Source organism: Papio anubis, chromosome 10 (genome assembly GCF_008728515.1).
Source record: "Papio anubis isolate 15944 chromosome 10, Panubis1.0, whole genome shotgun sequence".
Lineage (NCBI taxonomy): Eukaryota > Metazoa > Chordata > Mammalia > Primates > Cercopithecidae > Papio > Papio anubis.
Window position 1 is genome coordinate 117,228,619 of NC_044985.1, and position 16,351 is coordinate 117,244,969.

The window sequence follows — 16,351 nt, forward strand, 5'->3', positions numbered from 1 at the left end:
GTAGTAGGTATATGTTTAACTTTTTAAGAGGCTGCTAAACAGTTTTCTGAAGTGGTGGTCCAATTTTACATTCCCACCTGCAGTATATAGAGAGTTCCAGTTGCTCCACATCCTCACCAACACTTGGTGTGATCAGTGTTTTTAATTTTATGTGTCTTAATAGTTATGTAGTGTTATCCCATTGTGGCTTTAATTTCCATTTCCCTGATGACTAATGAGGTCAACATCTTTTCATGTGTTTGTTGGTCATTTGTATGTCTTTTGTGAAATGTGTGCTAGAACATTTATTAATTTTTTCATTGGGTTCTTATTGAGTTGTAAGACTTCTTCATGTGTTTCGGATATAAATCCTTTGTCTGATACATATGTGGTGAATGTTTTTCTCAGTCTGTGGCTTGTATTTTCTTTAATGACACCTTTAGAACAGAAGTCTGTCTTCTTGGTGAAATTCAGCTTATTCGTTTTTCAAATGGCTCATTCTTCTTGTATTCTATCCAGAAAACCCTTGTCTACCTCAGCTTGCAAAGATTTTCTTCTATAAGTTTTATAGTTTTAGGTTTTACAGTTGGAATTATTATTAATGTTCTTCCGCCGACCCCCATATGGATGTTCACTTTTTGTGGCAGCATTTATTGAAGATACATCCCTCATTTGATTACCTTTGCTGCCTTTGTCAAAAGTCAATTAACCTTTTATTTTTGAGTCTCTTTCCAGACTTTGTTTTGTTTTATTGAACTATATTATGTCTACCTTTACCCAAATAATTCTACACTTTGTTGATTACTGTAGTTTCATAGGAGGTGTTGAAATTAGAGTCATCTTTGTTCTTTTCTAACATAACTTTAGTTATTCCAAGTACTTCATGTTTTCATATAAATTTTAATACTAGTTTGTCCATTTCTATAAGTGAGGCCTGATAGAATTTTGGCTGAGATTGTATTAAATCTGTAGATCAGTTTGGGGAGAATTGATATCTTGATAACATTGAATCTTTAATGATGTTGAGTTTTCCAGTGCATTAACATGATCTCTCTCTCTTTATTTAGGTGCTTTAAATTTATCTCAGCAATGCTTTGTAGTTTTCAGTGTAGATGTCTTTAATGTCCTTTGTTAGATTCATTTCTATGTAATTTATGTTTTTTTATTAACTAAACAGTTTATAAACATTTGATATCTAGTTGTTTGCTGCTAATATATAAGAATACAGTGGATTTTGTGACCTTGCAAAATACTACTTGGTTAATTCTAGTAGTCATTTTGTAGATTCCCTAGAAAGTTCTATATAAAGTCATATCATTTGCAAATAGGGACAGCTTTACTTCTTCCTTTCTGACTCACATGCCTTGTATTTATTTTTCTTGCTTCATTGCAAAGGCTGAGATTCCAGTACAACGTTGAATAGGAGTAGTGAAGGCAGGAATCCTTTTGCTTTTTCCAGACTTAGCAGGAAACAGTTGGGTTTTCATCGTTACGTGTGATGTTAGCTGTAGGCTTTTTGTAGGTATCTTTTATCAGTTTGAGGATGTTCTTTACTTGATTGCTGACAGTTTTAATTATGAACGGGTATTGAATTTTGTCAAATATTTTTCTGCCTTTATTGAAGTGATCATATGGTTTTTCTCCTTTATGTTGTTAAAAGGGCAAATTAAATTGGCTGATTTTCAAATTTAAGACAACTTTGCATTCTTGGGTTAAACCCTATTTGCTCATAATATGTTTTTTATTTATTGTTGGATTCAATTTGCCATTATTTTGTTAAGAATTTTTACACCAATATTCATGAAGCATATTGATCTGTAATTTATTTCTTCCCCTTTCTTCCTTCATTCCTTCCTTTCTGCTTTTGTCAGGTTTTGGTACTTTAAAAAATAGTGAGGCCAGGTGTGGTGGCTCATGTCCATAATCCCTGCACTTTGGGGGCCGAAGCAGGTGGATCACTTGAGGCTAGGAGTTCAAGACCGGCCTGGCCAACATGGTGAAACCCAATCCCTACTAAAATTACCAAAAAAAAAAAAAAAAAATTAGTGAGTCAGTGTTCCCCTGCCTCTGTTTTCTGATAAAGTTTGTGTAAGTTTGGTGTTCTTTCTGAAATATTTGCTAGAGTTTACCAGTGAAATGATGTAGGTATGCAGTTTTTTGGGGGAAAGTTTTTAATAATACCCTGTGATTTTTTTTTTTTTAAATTTCAGATTTTTTGTTTCTTGTGTCTACAGTGACATTTTCTGCATTCTCTTCCTTTTCCCTCTGATTTATATCTGTTGGATGGAGAAGTAGAAACTTTTTGAGAAAAGGGATATCTTGGGACTTGCTGATCTGTTTTCATCCCAGTGCCCCTGAACCATGCCTGGCACTAAATAGCCACTGTGTAAATGCCTGTGGGATTAATTGATTTGTTGTTGCTATATATCTCTTCCTTGGCACTTCTGGGAAGCATTTTTGTCTTCCCCCATCCACATGGGACAGTGTCGTCACCGTGCTGTGACAGGGGCTGGCTGAGTCAGGCTGGCGAACTGTGGCTGCCCTGCATGCTGTGCCCTCCCACGGGGGCTCTTCAAATTCTTGGCCATGTGCCCAGCTCCGGTACACAGACCCTCTGAGTCAGGGCTTGCCAGTGGAAAAAAATATTTTCAACCTTTTCTGGTCTTTTAAAATGTTAAATCCTATAGTTGGAATTACTTCTTTTCATTTTTGCAATGTACTTGAAGTATCAGAGGAATAAGGAAAGCCGTTGTGGTGAAGGGATAAACCACCTGTGAGTATCCAACTGAAATTAGGAAGCAGGTGTTTCTAGATGAGGGAGGATAATTCCAGCAGGCTCTTGACCTTGTATGTGATTCCCTGACTGACTGGGAATGTGGTCTGAGATGCCCTTTCCTGGACAGATTACAAATGGCATCCCCTGGAGCAAACACATAAATCAGCCAGGGAGTTGAAAAAGAACAGGGTAATTTGGACTGGGCCTCTCTCTTTGAGGACGTGACTGTTGTGGCTATAGACTACATTCAGGTCCGCAGCATCTGGAAGGGGTCTGTATCCACTTATTCTTTGCATCCTAAGGGGGCTGGGTCTTTGTGCACCAGCAGCAGCTGTAGAAGTTGGGCTTGGCAGTCAGGGGCTCCCTTATCAAAGCTGGGAAACCTAGAATAACAGCTATGCTGCTCATGGACCTGTAGTCTCTCCTGTTAAGCAGAGTGTTGAGTTCATGTGATAGCAGACACAGCTCTGCCAGACACAGCTCTGCCAGGGTCACCAGGCAGGCACTCCGTCCCTCCCTTCAGGAGGGGACCATGGCATGCCTTGGATGAGGTGACTTGGCCAACTGTCTTGTGGCCCCAGCTCCTGACATTACCATGTGATGACTGTGACACTTGGAAGAGAAAAATGTCTCAGGTGTCATGGTCCCGACCTTGTCTCTGTGGTCCTGTACCTTTGCTTCACAATGATCAAAATGGAAAGTTCAGGTTGTTTCAGGTATGTTTTTTCAAGAAGTGCAATATTAATGTGTTTGTAGATGTTTTCCTTAAAGTTAGTTTTGGGGGAGAGAAGATGACTACCCTTCTGTCCTGCAGGTGGATTGGCTGGGGAATGAGGCCATCTCTTTGCAGAGCGAGCAGTGAACTATTTTTGTCTGTACACTGACTGGGGCTGACTTGGCATCCTGACCTTCCAGTCTGAAGGAGTTGGTAAGGGGCTGAAAGGACCCACTCTTTGTGTGTGTCGGTATGTTTTAGAGACGGGGTCTCGCTGTGTTGCCTGGGCCAGTCTGGAGCTCCTGAGTTCAAGCAGTCCTCCTGCCTTGGCCTTCCAAGTAGCTGAGACTACAGATACATGCTGGACCCACACTTTGGACTCTGTCCCTGCTGGCCTAGTTCTTTGCCAAGAGCAGAACTTGAGAGTACCTTCACACAGGTACCAGTTAGACCTTGTCAGGAGACATGGCTGTTTTCCCAGACAGCTGAGCTCTCAGACTAAAGCACAGAAAAGTTGGAGGACATGGGACTCCTTAGCCCACAGAAGAAACTCTGTTTTAATGTTCCGTGTGAAATAGGAGTAGGGCATATTAGGGTGGACATCTTGGTTATGTGATGCCTGCAGCAAGTGCCATCAGAGTGGCTGCCAGCTGAGTCATCTCCCTCAAAGAGCTTTCCTGGAACCTCTCTCCCTGGTGATGTCAGCTCCTTCACCTCCGTTGCTGTCTCTAGCTGCAGGAGTGGTCGGAGACCCAGTGTTTTAACTAGGCCTTGCCAGAGGCCATGGGATAGCAGGTCAATGGGTGAAGGAAGTTGTGTAGGCAAGTGGGAGTAATTATCTCTGATCCTTGATTTTTGTAGGAAATAGGCATAGATTAAGGCATAGATAAATTTGAAAAGGCGTAACTACATTAATTAATTAGTTAATTAATTAGAGATGAGGTTTCGCTCTGTCGCCCTGTCTGGAGTGCAGTGGCGTGATCAAGGTTCACTGCAGCCTTGACCTCTCGGGCTCAAGTGATTCCCGCACATTAGCCTACTGAGTAGCTGGGACAGGCAGGTGTCACCATTCCCAGCTAATTTATACTTTTTTTTGTAGAAACAGAGTCTCACTATGTTGCCCAGGCTGGTCTTGAACACCTGGGCTCAAGGGATCCTCCTGCTTTGGCCTCCCAAAGCACTGGTTTGCAGGCATGAGCTGCTGTGCCCAACCAGGCATAGATAAATTTAAAGACACCTTTTACTGTAGACAGTTTGGAAAATAGAGGAAACCAGAGGGAAAAGAAAAAAAAAAATCTCTCAGTCCTACCACTTGATATGCGAACTTCCAGTTTTCCCGGCTACATGTGTCCTGCCTTTTTTAAACACAATACTATCACATCAGTATGTCCCCCTTTCCCCCATTTATGTCTTATTGTGGTAGAATACACATAACATAAAATTTAGCATCTTAACCATTAAGAGTACAGTATAAATATGCCGTTTTATAAATTACTTGTTTTTCCCTACTTGTGTGGCTTTGTTTTCTGTGTGGTACCTATTCTGTGGTTTACTTAACCACTTTAAGTATTGAACATACAAACAGGCTTGAATCAATTCATTTGAAAAGGTGTGGACAAGACTTTGTCCTAAGGGTGACACCTGGCCCGAGCCAGCAGATGCGATTGTTCTTACCTTGGCCACTTTGCTTAATCAGGTTGACCTTCAGTGACCAAAAAAGTGGACGGTGGTGTCAGAGGCTTCGGGTAGCTTACAAAACTTTTTCCTTCTCTTCTTGTTACTTACCTCTTGATACTTGTTAACTACAGTGTTACTATAGACGCCTTTGGGTATATGCAGATTTACCATCAGTTAATCCCAGAGAAAAATGGATAAATTATGACAGCATGGTGGCTGTCAGACTTAAGAATGCCAAAGCATTCCGGTTTCTCTCCCTCCACCCCATCCCTTCAAGACTTACCGCCAGGGACCTTTGGTTTGTGCAAACTTTCCTTATCACCAGGACTCTGAGGTCTTTCAGCTCCTTGTTTCTTCTGTGTAGTAGCTGAAGGATGCAGGTACTCCGTCCTCCTGCTGTGGTTTGTTTCTGTAGCGAGAAGCCCAACAGCCCAGCGACTGAAAGCCGAGGCCACTAACGCAAGACGCGGTCAGCCCAGGAGGAGCACAGCCCTGGACACAAGGCCTCTGGTCTCACTTCTCCCACCTCCCTGCTGCTGTGTGCTTTGCGGCCGCAAGCTCTGCCTTGGAATTGCTTACTGTGTCTTAGTTCCTTTGTGCATTTTTTTTATTTTTTATTTTTTTGAGACAGAGTCTTGCTCTGTCATCCAGGCTGGAGTGCAGTTGTGCGATCACAGCTCACTGCAACCTCTGCCTCCTGGGTTTAACTGATTCTCCCCCCTCAGCCTCCCAAGTAGCTGAGACTAGAGGCACCTGCCACCATACCTGGCTAAGTTTTGTATTTTTAGTAGAGATGGGATTTCACCATGTTGGCCAGACTGCTCTTGAACTCCTGATCTCAAGTGATTTGCCCACCTCAGCCTCCCAAAGTGCTGGGATTACAGGCATGAGCCCCTGCACCTAGCCCCCCTTGTGTATTTTTTAAAAGGTTAAGTTCTGTATTTACTATAGTGTTTATGTGGTAAAAATTGTTCATTTAAAAAAATTTAATATTGCTGTTGTTTCATTAATGCTTGGTTACAAATTTGCATAGGTTCTCAGTGGCCTGCCCCAGCTTACCTATTCCCATGAGGCTTCTTTTTATTTTTATTGTGCGCTTTTGTAGAGTATGAGGGTTTTTAGGAACTCAAAAATTGCATTATAGCAAAAATACCTGGAAGGTTTTCCTGATGCTAAGATTCTTTTTAATTCCCTTTTTAATACAAATAACATGTTTCATTATAGATAATTAAGCACAGATAACCCAAACAAACAAAAACACTCAAAAGTCTTATCACTGAGATTCTAGATTAAGCACTATTATGTAGACCTGTGATTCTCAAACATGGGTAGGGATAAGGCGGTGGGGCAGGTGAGACTGGCCTGAAGAGAACATTTGGGGACACATTGGTTTGTCACAGTTGTGAGGGTGGGGAGCAGGGGTATGTGCTGCTGACACCTAGTGGTTAAAGTCCAGGGAAGCTGCTCAGTGTCCCCAGAGGCATCCTGCAGTGTTGTGCGACAGCCCCACAACAAATAACTATTTGGATCAAAATACCAATAGTGCTGAGGCTGAGAAACCCTGATATAGACAGTTATGGGGCCTCTTTCTGTGAATATTATTAAATATACTTTAGTTTTACAAAAATTTGGATTATTTATACAAACTAGTTTATGATCTGCTTTTAGAACTTACTACTTTATGAACTTAATCTTTCTGTGTCCACGACTATGCATCCTCCTCACCCTTTTTAAAATTGTCCTGTGACATCCCATTGCGTGAGTGTGTTGGAGCTTACTTCACCAGCCCCCTCTCTGGAGGCTGAGGTGCTGCCAGCGTTTTGCTATTGGAACCACGTTTGTTTGTATTTTGCCTTCTGCATGCTGGTTGACTGTGACCAGCCCATGTTGGGGCACCAGCTCTATATCTGAGGTGCCTTTCATGGGTGATAATATTTCCTTCCTGCCAGAGTCCCCCCCGCCAACCATGGCCGTCCCCAATCTCTAGTTTTCTCACAGTTGAACACAACTCAGGCTTGAAGTACTGTTGAAATAGTGAGTAGATAAGTAACACAGAATATTTCTGTCACATTTCATTTTTAGGTAGAACTTTCACTTTTTGCTTCATTTTGCTTTATGGGTTTCTTAAAAAATAGATCTGTCTTCTGGTAGGTTACGTGTGACTTTAACTTCTTGCCAAGTTAGCTTTGCTCTATGCCTGGGCTTCCTGAGTTCCTGGGGAGGCAGGAGTGGGTCAGATGGAGGATGCCTTCATCTGGCTGTGCTGTGGGTGGCACCTGTCAGCCGTCATGGTGGGGACCCCTTCTTTTCCCCCAAAGCTGCTCTGAGGCTGCAGGTGAGGTGCAGCCCAGGAGAGGAAGTGCATGACAACTGTTTGGGCCCGTGTTCCCTTTTAGGGTGCAGGCAGGGCAGCGTGCAGGCAGGGCAGCGTGCAGAGCTGGTGGGCTGGGCCCGGGTCTGACAGAGTGCTGTGCGGAGCTCACCTGGACCTGGGCACTCAGTCTCTTTCCATATGGGGAACTCCAAGAGCTTGTTTGTATGGTGGTGTCTATTTTTGTGTTTTGTGTGGTGCTCTGTGAGGAAGTCCTTTGTCTACGCACATCCCAGCTGCTTTGAATGGTCTGTCTCTGGGGGCTTCCAGGTAGGGAATTGTGTACAGGGAATCCAGGATTCGGGCAGCGTCGGAACAGCAGGATGTGAGTAACAGGAAGTGACAGAAATGACCCAGGGCGCCAGATGCTTATTCTCGGCCACCTTTCCAAGCACTGCAGCCCAGGAGCTATATTTAGCGGAGTATTTCCGACTGCCTCATCCTGCCCCCAGCACCATCCCTTTGCCCCTCTTTTGGTTGGTGACTGATTGCACAGTAGCGATTTGCTACTCCAGCATCTCTGGTCTACTTCGTGATCTGTAGGCTCTTGTCCACTGACTTGAACACCCTGTGTGTTTGTGCTGGGTCACTTCAATTTTGATACACTTCGAGCAGTTGGAAAGTGTTCTGAGCAGGAAGGGCAGCAGGTAAGAGCCCCGGGGGACGGTGTGCCATCATGCTGGGAGGCTGTCGGGTGGTGCGTTCAAGGTCGTCAGGGTTTGAAATTAAGTGGAAGGAATTGAGCTTCCTTGTAAGATGCTCCAGAGGGTTGCTTCTTGGCTTGCATGTCTTAGAAATGGAAGACTGGGATTTTTAAAGGTATAGGCTTTCTGGTGTGACTTCACTCATGTACCAGAAACATGCTGTGGTTCTCACCTGGCCAGAGAGCCTACATACAGGTGGAAGCAGCTTCTCTGTGGTGAATTCCTATCGTCTGAACTTTGTCACGGGAAAATTTCCCTCCAGTCCCCCAAAGCAAGCACTCCAGAGCCGGATTTGTTCTGCTTTGGGTGTGGGTGAATTTCCATCTTGTCGTGTCTGTCCATCCCTTGGACAGTGCAGGACCTGTCTCTGTGTGCTTTGAGGTTTCTAGGGTGTGATGTTGGTTTGTAGTTTGTGGAGGGGTGTGTGTTGGGAGGGAAGGTGTTTTTGTTGGTCTCCTCTAAAAGCTCCCTTCTGAGTGGTTCCTCCAGGACCTCCCTTTCCTCCCTTCATGAAGCATCCACCTTGTTTTCAGACACTCGAGCTATTTAGGATTCAGGAATCGACTCTGGGATGAGAAATTTGAGAGACAAATTAAGAACAGTTGTGTCTGCCATGAGACACGTGGCCGTCAGCAGGGCCTGGTGGGGTGTATAAAAGCCCTGGGAACCCCGTGTAGGGGGGTCGGGATGGTAAACGAGTGAATTCCAGGCTCAGGCGCTCCGGAGATTCCCCTCCCACAGTTCCCTCAGCAGAGTCTGGCTGCTGGCGTGGTTTCAGGCTGACCTGTTAACCCTCTTGTATGGCTACACTACAAATACAGGGCATGGCTATATTGTGTGTGTCTCTAGTTCTGGCTTGGGCATGTTAGCATATTTTTGTGCCAAAACATTTGAAACATTCAAAAAGTAACACATGAACCCAGCTATGACTACTTCCAGCCTGAGAAATAAACATAATAGATAAATCAGAGGCACTTGGAATTCTCTTTCCTATCCTCGTTTCTTCCTGCTGCCCCTCCCCCAGGGGTCACCTCCATCCTGACTTTGGTGTTTATCATTTGTTTGCATGTTTGTGTACTTTTTTTTGATAAGTATGTGTAGGCATAAACAGTATATAGCATTGTTGAACTGGTTCTGAAATGTTGAATAAATATTATCAGACTGGACAGCCACAGGATTGCACTTCCTGGATTTATCCCTGTGGCTACATCTAGATTTAGTTAAATGGTTCAGGGTTTAAAACAACTGATTCCTGGAGTTAAATCAGAATTTCTTGGGAATGAGGCATGAACTGCAGAGCTCCTGGCAGGTGTGGCCTGAGTTGAGGCCCATGACACTGGTTTTCGTGGCCTTTGTAGTGTTCCGGTACCTAAGATGTCCTGTTGTGGACGTATGCTTTCCCAGATTCCCTGTGATCAGTAGTGCTGCTGTGGATGTGCTTATCCTTGTGCCTTGTCTTCTTGGCACACAGGCAAGAGTTTCTCTAGAATGTGTTTCTAAGGATAGAATTGCCAGGTGTGTGCCTCTTCAGCTTGACTGGCAATCGTCAGATTACCTCCAGAACCATCGGCAGCAGTGGTCACGTATGAGTGATCTCATTTCTATAGTGTCTTTAAGTTTTTCTTTTTGTTTTTTAATATATCAAACTGATGGCAAGATGAAGACCTCATGAGTGAGATAAGACATTGGACATTGCTGAGACTTTAATTGACACCGTGCCCTCAACATGTCCACATGGACCTGCTGGCCCCACACCCACCCCAGCTGTAAAGCTTGCTTCACCCACTGCGTTCCCTTCCTGGGATGGGAGCAACACCCTGCCAGCTGCTCGAAGGTCACTGTGGACTCCTTTCTGTGTCACCCTGTCCCGTCTGTTGTCCTCAGAGCACAACCAGAGTCCACCCACTCTCCTCACCGTCATCTTGTGTTGGGGTTACTGAGGAGCCTCCCAAAAGGTTTCCTGACTTCTTTTCCTTCATCTTACTGTCAACTTTCAATAAAGCAACCAGAATGATGCTTTCAAAACTTGAGCTCGCATGGCTTCTTATTTTACATGGCATAAAAGCCAAAGTTCTTACAGACACCTGCATGGCCTTCTGTGGCCCCCGATGCTTCCAGGTTGGCCCCTGGCCCCCTTCCTGATGCCAGCCCCAGCCACGTGCCATGAACCTGCTTCTGCTCAGCCCTTCCCACCTCCTTCCTTGCTTCCTCCCGGTCTCTGGCTCCTTCCTCGCCTCCTCCCCGTTTTTGTTGTGGAGTCCCCTGGCCCCCAGACCTGTCTTTTCTGGTCTCCCGTTTTTCCATAGCGCTCGTCGCCAGCTACTACTCTCCATGCTGTGTAATTCACTTCTTTAATAAGTCTTTATTTACTGCCTGCATTCAAATGTCACCTCCACAGGAGGAGGAATCTTTTCTGTTTGCTCAAGTGAAAGACTGCCTGAATTTATTTGTGAGGAAGGAAGAAAGAATTTGGAGCCCGATGATGAATATAGCACAGGAGAGGAGGTGAAGTTGAGGGAGCAGTTTCTGACTTGGGAGGTTGGAGGGATGGGGCAGTCACCGGTCTCTGGGAGGCAGTGGCAGGAGGACCTCGAGGTCCCCTAAGTGTGTAGTAGGACCCCCGAGGGGCGTGGCCAGCAGACTGTGGGGCTGCAGAGGCAGCTCCTTTTGGGGCCTTGTCTTGGCACCATCTCGGCCACTCCCAGAGCATACACTGGTATTGTGGTAGTGGGTGCTGGGCTGGCCCGCCCCACCGGGAAGTGCACTGCTGTTTGAGGGCAGGAGTCTGTGGTTCTGACATCCTCCCTTCATGGCTGAGCTCCTCAGGTTACATAGCTCCACTGATTCCTTAGGCACTGTTGTGTTTAGAAATGAAACCTTCCGTTTCCGGGGCCTTGCCTTGTGCAGGCTCAAGTACCCAGGCCACGTGTCAGAGCTGATAGCAAAATGAGCAGCACAACCAGAGGGCACAGTCCATGACACTCCTGCGTGTGCTTGGACTCAGGTGCAGGGACAGGCAGGGCGGCTGGCATTTCCACCCAGCCCTTCTGGGTAGAAGGACATAGAGGACCCGGTCCTTTTCTTTGAGAATGTGTACCGAAGGTGTGTCAGCTGTGTCCACATAATATTTTCTTGGCGTCAGATGTTTCATGGGTTGCACTAACTACAAATACAGGAATTTAGGTAAGATTACACTTTTACCTTGTGCTGCCCGCATACGCCCTTGGCCTTAAGAAACACCGCATTGTTCTGGAGTTACTGCTTGGTTTTCCCAGTTTAAACTTAAATATTGTCGATGGTGGTTACTTATTTTTAATTAAAGCTTTTGTTTTGAGATTCTTTGTACCCTTTACCCAGTTTCACGCAGTGGTAACCTCTTGCACAGCTCCAGTACAGTGTCACACCCAGGATACTAACCTCGTTACAATGGAGATTGGTAGCCTCCAAGCCGCAGGGATCTTCCTGGTGTCCTTTTACAGCTTCACACATGTCCCTCTATAACCCCTGGCAAACACTTATGTAGTCTCCATTTCTATAATTTGGTCTTTTCAAGATGTGATATAAATGGAATCTTATAGTATATAACCTTTGGGGTTGGATTTTTCACTCCACGTAATTCCCTGGAACTTCATTGAGGTTGATGAGCGTATCAGTGGTTGTTCCTTTTTATTACTGAGTAGTATTCCACGGGTGGACCACAGTTTGTTAATCATTCACCCACTGAAGGGCATCCGAATAGTTTCCAGCTTTTGGTGATCATGAATAAAGCTGCTGTAAACATTCCTGGGCAAGTTTCTGTGCGAACATGAATCTCCATTTCTCTGGGATAAATGCTGAAGGGTGTAATTGCCGGGTCATGTGCTAGTCGCATGCTTGGTTTTTTTAAGAAACTGCCAAACCGTTTTGCAGAGCGGCCGTAACGTTTTACATCCCACCCAACAGTACGATCTACTTTCTCCATATTCTCTCCAGCAGATGGTATTGGCACTAGTTTCTGTTGTAGCCGTCATGATAGGTGTGTAGGGCTCTGGTGGTGATTTCAGTGTGTTTCCCTGATGGCTGAGGATGTTGAGTATCTTCTGTGTGCTTATTCGCCACTTGCATATTCTCTTGCGCTGTCAGGGGTGAGGACTCATTTCCAAGGGGTGCAGGAAACGTCCTGGCTCTCTGCTTGGCCTTCTCTGGGTACTCTGTTAGGCGAGTGCTGGAGCGCCTGGCTGCAGCCTGGGAGTGGGGTGGGCATGGTGTTTTCTTGTGGCACTGGCTGGAGTAAGGTGGGTGTTACTGCCGTTGTCAATTTCTGTCTTGTCTGACTGCCCCCTTCCTGGATCCTTGGCCTGGAAGAGCAGGCTTTTGTTGGGGCTTTCCACAGCCCCCCCCCACAGTATCCCTCACGGTTTTCGACTGCTGCTTCTTTAGCTCCAAGTCTAGGGTATACCAGGTAAAAAGAAAACCCAGAGGGCCACCACTGTGTCATCCCTTGGGACAAGACCCTCGTCCGGCTGCCATCTTCTCTCTACCTTTCAGGGTCGTCTTGTGTTGATTTTCTAATGCCCATGGTTTTCAGTTCTCAGTGAGAGGAGTGGGGAAAAGTATCTCCATGTCATCTGAATTTGGACCCGTGAAAAGTGAAGCAGGGGTCCAGGCAGAATGTTGTGCCCCTGCCCATCCCTGCTCGCTTGTCATAACCGTTGGACCATCGTGGGCCCCGGGCCTCACATTAATTACTCTTAAGCCCTTTTGGTTTGGTGTGTGGTTTCAATGTGACACAGTTTGCAGGACCTTGATCTTTTTGTCATTTAAACTGTCATTTATGAATGTGATCCACGTCCAGATCCCTGCATGTCCAAGTTCATGGTTAGAAATGGTTGGACAGGACATGGCCATTTGGGTGCTGTGATTCAGCTTAATGTGAATTAGTGAACTGCCTTTGTCATTATCCTCTAAATCTTATTCCTCTACCTTCTATTTTGAACTCTTGGGAAACCTGGTCAGAGTGGGAGGGACAACTAGTCAGATGAGTTAATGAGATGTTGATGTCGTCGTTGTGCTGATCCTCCAAGCCAGTCACCCTGCCAAAAAGGAAATGAGAGGTGCCAGACACTGCTTGTACTGAGTGAACTTGGGAGAGCTTGTGGTGAGTGCCAGTTGCTTCCCTGCCTCCTGCCCACTGGCGCTGGTGTGAGGCACCACCGAGATGAGGAGAGGCTGGGGGATGGAGGTCCAGGGATCTGCCTGGAGCTGGCCTGCCTGGTGTCCTGGCCACATCAGCTCATTTGCTGTGGGATTGTGAGCAGGCCCCTCAGCCGGGTTCATCAGGTGGCGGAGAAGCTGAAGGGAGCAGATACCTGGAAAACACCCAGTGGATTGCCGAGACATTCTTTGCGCCTCGTCCATGTTAGCCAAACTGCCCCTTGTTCTATCAGCTGCCGTGTGTGTGTGAGGCAGAGTCCACTCTCTTTTCCGTTTGAGAAATCATGTCTGTATGTCTCCAGTATGTCTCCTGTTCACCATGATTTCTCAGAGATCACTCCCTGCGGTTTAATAGCCCCCAGGACATGGGAGGACGTTTTGTCTGGCTTGGCAACTCATTTGGAGTAGCAAGGTATTTTTTATTTCTCTTGGAAGATCATGTACTTGAATCAAGAATAGAAGCAAAAGCTCTTCTTTCAAATAGAATTTTAAATCCTTTTTTTTTGTCCCTAACGTATAAATGTAAGACTTTATTCCTTTTTTTTTAAGAGATGGAGTCTCTCTCTGTTGCCCAGGCTGGAGTGCAGTGGCATGATCTCGGCTCACTGCAAGCTCCACCTGCTGGGTTCACGCCATTCTCCTCCCTCAGCCTCCTGAATAGCTGGGACTACAGGTGCCCGCCATCATGCCCAGCTAATTTTTTTGTAGTTTTAGTAGAGACGGGGTTTCACCGTGTTAGGCAGGATGGTCTCAATCTCCTGACCTCGTGATCCGCCTGCCTCGGCCTCCCAAAGTGCTGGGATTACAGGCGTGAGCCACCGCGCCCGGCCGACTTTATTTTTTAATAGCTCATTTTTGGATTGGTAACACATGCACGTGGTACAGAAATCTTTTTTTTTTGAGACGGAGTCTCGCCTGGGCTACCTAGTTGGGAGGCGTGCAGTGGCCGGATCTCAGCTCACTGCAAGCCCGGCCCCGGTTTACTTATTCTCTGCCTCCACCTCCCGGTGCACTGACTACAGGCGCTCGCCACCTCGGCCTCGCTAGTTTTTGTGCTTTTTTAGTAGAGATGGGTTTCACTGGGTTAGCCAGGATGGTCTCATCTCTGACCTTTGTGATCCCATTTGTCTCGCCTCCCAAAGTGCTGGGATTACAGGCTTGAGCCACCGCGCCCGGCCGGTACAGAAATCTTAAGACTAAAAAGATATGAAGTGTTTCCCAGCCACTCAGAGGTCCCCTCAGTTAGAGGTGACTAATATTAGTGTTTTCTGTGTACCCATACTCTTCCTGCAGTTGGCTTTTGTCTATTAACAGTGTGTCTTAGAGGTTGTTCCATATAAGAACATGGAGAGTAGCTTCAGGCATTTTAGTGGCTGCATAGTTTTCTTTTTTTTTTCTTTTTTTTTTTGATAATGGAGTCTCGCTTCTGTCAGCTTGGCTGGGAGTGCAGTGGCCAGATCTCAGCTCACTGTAAGCCCGGCCCCTCGGTTTATGCCATTCTCCTGCCTCAGCCTCCCGAGTAGCTGGGACTACAGGCTCGGCCACCTCGGCCTCGGGCTAGTTTTTTGTATTTTTAGGTAGAGAGGGGGGTTTCCACCGTGTTAGCCAGGATGGTCTCGACCCTGACCTGGATCCACCCATCTCGGCCTCCCAAAGTGCTGGGATTACAGGCTTGAGCCACCACGCCCGGCCGGCTGCATAGTTTTCTATTATATGAATGTACTGTCATTACTGCAGCCAGTCTCTACCGGCCTTATATTGATCAGTATTTGTTTGGTTTCAAATATTTTGTCTTAATAGTGAATGGCCGCCACAAATAACCTTGTATATACAGTACGTGATTTCTCATGTAGATACAGGAGAGGATAAATTTATAGAAGCATGGTTGAGGAGACACAGGTGTATATTTTCAAGTTTGACGGATTTTGCCAAATGGTTTCCATAGAGGTTGTATTAATTTTTGCCCCAATGTATGAGAGTCAGCAGACCATATTATCAAACATTTGATCTCTGTGAATTTGGTAGGTTAAAAAATGGGATCTCCTAATTTTAATTTGCATTTGCTGTATGAGTAAGACAGCATTTTTTCATACATTGAAGATCTATATCTAACACTGTTTTAACATAGCTCTGCCAGACTCTCATATTCATGCTTCATATTTCATATTCATGTTTCCACCTTTCTCTCCCTGTCTTTTATACAGTTATTTTCTAATCAGATTTTGTGCAAGAGTCTAGGCAGCTCTGCACACCTTTCTTTTGAGTTAAGTGTACACACATACTCCAGTATATACACATACTCCAGTGTGTAGGTTTCCATGTTTTTGAGAAATCCCAAGTTCTGTATCCTTTTAGACTGAGGTGCAGCATTCACATGGAGGAGTGTACTCATTACAGACGCACAGCTTGATGCGTGTTCCCGACCACGGAGAACATTGCAGCCCCAGGAAACCCTCCTGTGTGCCTCTCCTGTCAAAGTAGCTGCTAGGAGAAGCTAGCATCTAATACCATAGATTAGTTATGTCTGTTTTTTTAACTTTATGTAATGCATAAGGAAATTACACAGAGTATATGTTGTCTTGTGTCAGGTTTATTTCTTTCGCTATTGTAAGATTGATTACATTATTGCTTGTCTTCCAGTGTATGAATATACTACAGTGTATTCATTGTAGACCTGTTTAGAGTAGTGATGCTGCGAACATTCTTGTATGCCTTGATGAGGAAGGTATGCGTTCGCATTTCTGTGGGATGCGTGGGTGGAATTGCTGAGTCACAGGGTATATACGAGTTCAGCTGTCTTCTGAAGTAGTTGCACCAAATTGCACTGTCACCAGCACTTGATATTGTCTGTTTCGGCTCAGCCGTTGTGAGAGATGCATCACCCTGTGGCTTTAATTTGTACTTCCCTGATGACTAATCAAATTGAGCACCAGGTC

The 16,351-nt window shown here is 45.4% G+C and overlaps 1 protein-coding gene across 19 annotated transcripts in view; it reads left to right on the forward strand.

The window, feature by feature from the left end:
- Nucleotides 1-16,351, forward strand: part of DGKD (diacylglycerol kinase delta) — a 116,533-nt gene that overhangs the window by 55,043 nt on the left and 45,139 nt on the right. For 2 of the 19 annotated variants that reach the window (XM_021924164.2, XM_021924166.2), the window contains exon 1: nt 6,027-8,165. The exons of the other annotated variants lie outside the window; for them this stretch is intronic. The gene's annotated coding sequence lies outside the window, so the exon portion shown is untranslated. Of the gene's footprint in view, nt 1-6,026; nt 8,166-16,351 lie in introns of those variants that run through there. 19 annotated transcript variants of the gene reach the window in all.